This window comes from Atheta coriaria, unplaced genomic scaffold, assembly GCF_025399875.1.
Source record: "Atheta coriaria isolate IRGN ID8LTWV9N9 unplaced genomic scaffold, Caltech_Dcor_3.1 hic_scaffold_8_pilon, whole genome shotgun sequence".
NCBI lineage: Eukaryota > Metazoa > Arthropoda > Insecta > Coleoptera > Staphylinidae > Dalotia > Dalotia coriaria.
In genome coordinates this window covers 2570810-2579370 of record NW_027045450.1, presented here as the reverse complement: position 1 = coordinate 2579370, position 8561 = coordinate 2570810, and the positions used below count along the sequence as shown (strand labels likewise).

Here is an 8561-nt window from a genome sequence, read left to right as displayed (position 1 = left end):
GATGTAAAACAGTTAAAAATTAACTTACCAGTTTGGAAATGAGCGAAAACCGAGACAATCATGAAGAAAAAGTAGTAGAAGTTCATTGTTGAGGTTATGTTGGTACTATTGTAGGTTAACAGTGAGTGAATGATGTAAAACGTAAAAATATCAACGCTTTTATACTAAATGAACGTTTAAACGTTTATTTTAAGGTTTTACGTAGGTAATTGTTTTAAAATTAATAAAAAAATATTGAAACAAACAATTTTGAATGAACAATAGTAACAATGGATGATTCTTATAGTGAATGTTTACTATTAATGATAAAAATGAGTTTTTTAGTATAAAAGCTTGTAAATTTAATTTTTTTCATTTTTATTTTCATTTTTGGGTTTTACTGTAATTTTTTAATAAAATAATTGACAAAAATTGAGGTTAGAACTTCTAAAAGTATAAATTTTTAAATAAAAAGTTATAAATTAACAATAGCAATAATTTTTACTGTGAATTATTAGGAAAAAAGTTAAATTTTGGTAAAAAACTAAAAAATCCGTTTTTTTCATTTTACAGCATTTTCTTAATCAAATAATTGCTTAAAATGAGGTTAGATCTATCAAATATATAAATTTTTAAACATAATCACTTTTAAATCAATAATAGCAACAATTTTCACTATAAATATTTAAAAAAAGTCAAATTTTATCAAAAAAACTTAAAAAATTAAATTTTTCCACTTTTATTGTCATTTTCTTTGTTTTACTTTAATTTTTTAATCAAAATATTGCCAAAAATGAGATTAGAACCTCTTAAAATATAGACTTTTAAATGAATACTTATAAATAAAGTAAAATAACAATTTTTACATTAAATAATTGTAAAAAAGGAAATTTTAGTTAAAAAAAATTTTAAATTTAATTTTTTTCATTTTACAGCATTTTCTTAATCAAATAATTGCTTAAAATGAAGTTAGATCAATCAAATATATAATTTTTTAAACATAAACACTTTTAAATCAATAATAGCAACAATTTTCACTATAAATATTTAAAAAAAAGTAAAATTTATCAAAAAAAACTTAAAAAATTCAATTTTTTCAGTTTTATAGTCTTTTTCTTGTTTTACTTTAATTTTTTAATCAATTTATTGCCAAAAATGAGGTTAGAACCTCTTAAAATATAGACTTTTAAATAAATACTTATAAATAAAGTAAAATAACAATTTTAACATTCAATAATTGTAAAAAAGTAAAATTTTAGTAAAAAACAAATTTAAATTTCATTTTTTTTCAATATACAGCATTTTCTTAATCAAAAAATTGCTTAAAATGAGGTTAGATCAATCAAATATATAAATATTTAAACATAAACACTTTTAAATCATTAATAACAACATGTTTCACTATAAATAATTTAAAAACAATGAAATTTCATCAAAAAAACTTCAAAATTTCAATTTTTTAATTTTTCCACTCAAAACTAATTTTTTTCATCAATTAATTACCCAACACAATTTTCGAAGTTTCTACAACGCCGCCAGACATGCAAGCAAATATTGAAGCACGCGCATAGGTACTCCTAATACGAAACCCTCTACCTCCGGTCACGAATAAAACCAGACGTTACCCAAACGTGAGGACGCAGCGCGGACGCAAGGGGAAAGGCTTGCAATCAATAGCTGTGTAATTACCTCGTTCAAGTGTCTAACCGCTGACACACCTACAGCTTGTTGCTCTTCGGAAGTTTGTCATCGCATACCCTCGCCGCGCGTATCCATTTCAGACTTCCTCAACGACATTTACGATTTCCTCCGACATCCTGCTGAATGTAAACACAAGATAATGACGTCAATGACGATTATGCGACGCGTGTAGTGTTATTAATTAATCAGAATCTCTGTTCCTATTAGTACTACACCCTGTTTTGCATGTTAATGTGACAAAAGACAAAATGATTTCACACTTGAAATGCCAGTGAAATTCAAACTGTTTGTAGTTGTAAGTTTAGGTTGTGTTGTAGTGGAGTATGACTGGTTGCCTAGCACTGGTTGGGAATGTGCGTGTGGTTGCGTTTGGGGTCGGTTCGAAATTTAATTAGAATTGTTGGCATTCCTCGACCAATGGTCATTTATAATCGTGACATACAAAGCATTACACTATGTTACATTATATTGCACGCATTTACAACTTGTATTTACAACATTTACAGAATATTAAGGAGATAACTTGGGTATTATACATTTTTATCGCTTTTAACAACAATTACAGTTGTTGCAGTTGTTGCAATCGTTGCAATCACAATCGTCTGAGGTTAAGATGTTAATATTGTTAAGAAGCTCAGGATCTTTGATAAGGGATGAAATGTCGATAAGGGTACCTCCATGGGGTTTCATCAAAGCTAAAATTATAAAAATAAATAAAAATTTTTTTTTGTATAATAATTTTACTTACCATGTTGAAATACAGCAAAAACAGAGAGAAGTGCAAGTAAAACTTTGAAAAAATGCATTTTGAGGTTAGAATTTACTGTTTTTGAGGTTAGGTATTAAATATATGTAAATCTTTAAAGATTGTTCTGTGTTATGATGTTTTATGCAACTTTCCAACTCTTTTTATACTCGTTTTGATTAATTTTCATTACGTGAATGTTTTATTTGACAATACATAACCTTATTTACAAAATAAATTTATTTTTCATTACAGATCACAATAAACACTCGTAATCAGACTGATTACACATAAATAAATATTTATTTCTTAAATAAATACTTTTATCACTCGTAATTTATAGAAAAATTAAAATTTTATTTTTATGGTTGAAAAATTAATTTGCGTTACAGATGTCTTCAATCTATCCGGGGATTTCTCGTGCGCAATTGTGAATATCCTGAATATCCTGAATATCCTAGTATTTCAGTGACGCAGATGCGCTATTGTCAACCGTAAGAGCACCACATTGGTCATCCTGACAATGGCAATCCACTAACCACTATACTAAACGCCCCACGTAATCATCATTTAACGCAGCGACCACCGACCACGCCGAGGCTCACCCTCGCTGCTCACATTCACAATTCACGAATTCAGATCCACCCTACAAATCAACCAGGCGCAATTCTAATAGTAATCTAAACCTGTAATCATTTAAACACCTCAAAACCTCGAAAAATTCATTTTATTTCCTATAAAGTAAAAAAAATACCGGTATTTTGTCAAGAAAACCGGTTAAATACCGGTATTTACAAAAATAAATATAATTTACGTGTATTCTGAGGAAAAAACTGTTTTTTATTTTTAAAAAAACGGTATAATACCGGTATTTTGTGAGAAAAACCGGTTAAATACCGGTATTTAAAAAAGAAAATATAATTCACGGGTATTCTGAGGAAAAAAACTGTTTTTATTAAAAACAAACCGGTATAATACCGGTATTTTGTGAGAAAAACCGGTTAAATACCGGTATTTACAAAAACTTTTAAATCCATTTATATTTCTTAATAAAATGCGGTATTTTTTTTTACTAAAAACCGAAATAATACCGGTTATTTTTGCGGAAAACCGGTTAAATACCGATATTTTCTAAAAAAGTAGGGTTAAATTCTAAAATAATCAAAAAGTTATTTTTTTATCAAAATATTTATTTTTTTATTACAAACAAAATCTGATAAAATATTTTTTGTATTTTTTTATTGTTTTGAGTTTAATTGTTAGTAAAAACCCCAAACAAAAGTTTTTTTCGTCATTTGAAGATTGAAAACTAAAGATTCTGGCCTGATGTGTGTACCCACTCGAGAATGACTCTTTTACAAATGATTTCCCCTTAGTCAATGACCGTTATTGTGCCATGGCTGTGCGCACACAAAGCCGCAAACAGCGCTCTCGACGATTATTAAAATGTGACGTCACCGCCCACCATTCCGTGGTTAATTATTGGAAATAGAACACCTGCTGCCCGCTATACAATTCCGCGGTTGTGATGTGCAAGGGTGGTGGACTATACACGCACACAATTAACTCATAAACATAAAAAAGTAAAAAGGGGAGATTCTTTCGAAATGTCAATGCATAACCTCAAATAATTTTATTTACATTCAGCAGAAGCATATTTACAAGAAACAAAATATTTTTGAGATGTTTAACACCCTTCACAGGTGTAACAATATTCTCCAAGGATATTGAGGCAGTTGAGGATTTGTGGATTTTCGATAACAGAAGAAATGTCGATTAAAGCGCCGCCATGAGGTTGGGGCATCATCCAAACTAAATATAATTAATATTAATTAATAATTAATGATTTTTTTAATGAAAATATAAATATAAATAATTACCATCTTGGAATAGAGCCATAACAACAACAAAAACAAAGATGACTTTGATAAAACTCATTTTTTTGAATTTTAGGTTATGATTTGAGGTTATGTTGGTATTATTGTAATATCTTGTGATATCTGATGATTATTCCACATTTCTCAGTCTTTTTATATAAAATAATTGTTGATTATACTTTGTTTATATTGTAAATATAAATAATTAACATACGCATGAGTTTATCACTGTGAAAATATCATGTAATGGAAAAAATTGTATTATTGACGTTTTCTAGGTGTCAATTGAGGTTATGTTTAAAAAATAATCAAAAAATCTGATTTCAACAAGCTCTTGAGCACATTTCCCCTTTTCGATTTGATATATGACCCTACTGATATAATATAATTAGAAGCCGGCTCGAATCAACCCTTATCTATTTGAATAGTGTGGTAAAGGGACGACAAAAACGTATTTGTTACCCCCTTGTCCTCATCTGACACATCATCAAACGTGGAACAAGAACAAGAAACTAAAAATTAATTATTTTTCTCAAAACATCTAAAAACTTAAATGTTTAGTAAAAACCGGTTTAATACCGGTATTTTTTATGAAAAACCGTTTTAATACCGGTTTTTGGTAAAACCTCAAAAGTTGAAATTAGAAATAGAACAAGGGTCTATGCTTTGTGTCTCCTCAATCTAGTGCAATCTGGATGGCACGATCTTCGATAGGTTTTACAATTTCGGGCGCTGCGGCGAGAGTGCAAAGAGCACGGCTGCGGCGACAGTCGAAATCGGCAACTCGTTGCGATAGCACGCAGATAACACCAACCCGGCATTGTTAATGCCCGTCTGAACTCTCTCGCCGCGCTGATAAGGTTCCCCTTTTTTGTGTGTGCCGTTGAACCCCGCCATTCAAATCAGCGACAAAACGCATTGTTCCAATTTGTATTCAAATACTAACTTAAAACTTACTACACTAACAAAATACAACTATTCTGTACTTTCACTTTTAAAACTCAAGCTTTTTATGATTTTTAGACATAAAAAGTGATATTTTAAGCAAAAACGGCCAAAAATGTGATTAAAGTACATTAGTCACGGGTTTTAGTCACGGGGTGAAGTTTGCGCATGCGCATTAGCCTACGGTGCAGCACAAAACGTAGAAATAAATAGAAAATAGAGACAAAAAGCAAAAGCATCAAGTGGCTAAACATTATTAATCACTCCATTGATTAAACCCTCGCTATATTAGCTTTTAATCACTCTAAAAAAACTTACTACACCAACAAAATATACAACTATTTTGTACTTTCACTTTTAAAATGCAAGTTATTCACGGTTTTGAGGCACAAAAGCGATATTTTAAGCAAAAACGGCCATAAATGTGAAAAAAGTACTTTAGTCACGGGTTTTAGTCACGGGGTGGAGACTGCGCATGCGTATTTGCCTACGGAGCAGCACAAAACGTAGAAATAAATAGAAAATAGAAAAAAAAAACAGCAAAAGCATCACGTGGCTAAACATTATTAATCACTCGATTGATTAAACACTCGCAATATTAGCTTTTAATCACTCTAAAAAAACTTACTACACCAACAAAATATACAACTATTTTGTACTTTCACTTTTAAAATTTAAGTTTTTCACGGTTTTGAGGCACAAAAAGTGATATTTTAAGCAAAAACGACCAAAAATGTGAAAAAAGTACTTTAGTCACGGGTTTTAGTCACGGGGTGGAGACTGCGCATGCGTATTTGCCTACGGAGCAGCACAAAACGTAGAAATAAATAGAAAATAGAAAAAAAACAGCAAAAGCATCACGTGGCTAAACATTATTAATCACTCGATTGATTAAACACTCGCTATATTAGCTTTTAATCACTCCCGTGACTAAAACTCCACTTTAGTCACGTGATACTTAATATACTATCATAGAAATAAAAGAAACGTTTCATATTTTTGGTAAAAATACAAAATGCGTCTGTTTTCCTTCCCTGGCGGTAATAAAAGTGTGAGTGTTGGTTAAGTGTCGGCTTGTGCCGTTTATAGTTGCACTTGCTAGTGCGCCAGCATCTCATCACATCAACTAACTCGATTAGAGCTAAGAGCAACACGAAACACGATTACGCGTATATCAACTCACATGTGTCTGTTTCCCTCTACTCTACTCTGTCACCCTCTTAGTAAACACCAATTTTTATTAATCTCAAATTCTATTTTTTTTCTCTTTGCTTTAGTTTTTAGTTTCTGTGGCAGTAGCCATCACCTAAGTAAAAGAAAAAAGCGCAGTTTATCATTTTCATATAGAATATACTCCACTATCGGCATCTTATATTTTATTTTATCTCCGCGATTGTTTTTTACGACTCCCTGAAGTATTTCTGCCTGGGGGAAGTCGAAGAAGAGCAAAAAATGAAATAGTTTCGACGAGGAAAAAACCAGACGATCAGGGCATCAGACGATCGTATTAATACATTGGGAAATTCCATAAATCAACATGCTATCGGACGTGCGTCTATTTTTCTTTGGTTTTATGTTTTATGTTGGTGATAACGCGCGTTATCAGCCGCCTGCGTTTAATTTCGTGCTTTGATCCATATTTATCAGTAATGTTTATGCATATCCATCAACTTCAAAAATAAAAATTAATAAAATTTAAATATCTCAGAACATATTCAATGTACAATATTGATTAATATATCAAATCAAAGAGAATTTAATCACGCATCTTTTGGTTTTTATAAATTTTAATTTTATTAAAAATTGTGGAAACTACAAGGAAAAAATCTCGAGAAAAACAGTGCTTTTTAAGTATTTACAGATGAATTTATTTATTTACAAGATCTGTAGGGATTAATAATATAGTTTAAACAACATATTATTAATGTTTAACATCCTTCACACTCAAAACATTAATGTCCAAGGATATTAAGGCAGTTTAAGATGTTTGGATCTTCGATAACAGAAGAAATGTCGATTAAGGCTCCTCCACCATTAGGTTGAGGCATCATCCATGCTAAAAATATAAATAATTATTAACATTTACACTCAAATATAACATTATACAATTAAATAAATAAAACATGAACTTACCAGTTTGTACCAAAGCAAAAACTGCCAAAACTACGAAGAAAACAGTCGAAACATTCATTTTTTAATAAAATTTTATATTTTTTGTTGTGATTTCTTAAGATGTATCAGATGATTTGATGCTACCTTCAACTCCAAGCTGCTTTTTATATAATCCAAGATTTACACAATTAACACAGATAAATAAAAAAAATGTAGGTATGTAGATTGACGTATGAAAAACATAATTACGCGTGGATGATGCAAGTTTTTGATTACAAATTAAACAAAAACACCAAACAACTCGAGAAAAAGTAAGTTTCATTAAGTTACACAATCCCCTGACAGTGTGCGTCACCCATGGGACTTGATATTGATGATTTGTCACGGCGGAGAAGTCTTCCGTGCGTGTCTCGGCGATAATAACGTCAGTTGCTGTGATTCGCTCAATTTCGTCATGTCAACTTCATTTCATCTTCATCAACACCACAAACAAATTCTCTCTCAGATTCTAATTATTAATATAATATCAACATCATTATATTCGTGTATAATGATCATTAATGTACAATGTACTTTTGATGTGTTTTTGCATAATATCATAATCTGTGTTATCTTTGTTTCGTCGTCGTTGTGTTGACGTGAAACACAAAAAGAGAAGATGTTCATGTGAAACCAACAAGAATGTAGGTAAAGGGAATTTTGTTTTAGCTGAGATTGCCGCGAATTATTGTCGGATGCACAAAAGCGCAAGAAAAGTAATATGTTGGTAGATAACCGCGAAGGTAAAGCATAGTCTCACGGAGACATTAAAACCGACGTCGCTCTTATCGCACGGCAATATGTCTTACAGTCTTGGGTGTAGATAAGATCGCTGAGAAACAGCGACAAGTTACAGTTACACTACGAGTACACCCGCACAAAGCACAAATGCGGAAGTTAAAGTTGAAATTCAACAAAATTCAGGTAAAAAAATATTTTTTTTAGGAAAAACCGGTTTTTAACCGGTATTTAACCGGTTTTTTTCAATTAAATACCGGTATTAGACAAGTTTTTACACAAAATATCGGTGTTATACGAGTTTTTATTAAAAAATATCGACAGATTTAATTTTTTTAATCTGAAAATACCGGTATTTAACCGGTATTTCTTAAAATACCGGTATTAGACAAGTTTTATCATAAAAAAACCGATATTCTAACAGT

General features: G+C 30.8%; 3 long non-coding RNA genes across 3 annotated transcripts; all 3 read right to left on the bottom strand.

Annotated features, from left to right (window-relative positions):
* Positions 1-2077: 2077 nt before the first annotated feature.
* LOC135797447 (uncharacterized) lies at positions 2078-2559 on the bottom strand. Its single transcript, XR_010549541.1, has 2 exons — positions 2429-2559; positions 2078-2375 (listed from the first exon to the last, which is right to left on the bottom strand). It is a non-coding gene; the product is annotated as an uncharacterized lncRNA (long non-coding RNA).
* Positions 2560-4043: 1484 nt separating this feature from the next.
* LOC135797618 (uncharacterized) lies at positions 4044-4426 on the bottom strand. The gene is made up of 2 exons (XR_010549593.1): positions 4306-4426; positions 4044-4237 (listed from the first exon to the last, which is right to left on the bottom strand). It is a non-coding gene; the product is annotated as an uncharacterized lncRNA (long non-coding RNA).
* Positions 4427-7091: 2665 nt separating this feature from the next.
* Positions 7092-7702, bottom strand: LOC135797236 (uncharacterized). The gene is made up of 2 exons (XR_010549502.1): positions 7381-7702; positions 7092-7303 (listed from the first exon to the last, which is right to left on the bottom strand). It is a non-coding gene; the product is annotated as an uncharacterized lncRNA (long non-coding RNA).
* Positions 7703-8561: the final 859 nt, after the last annotated feature.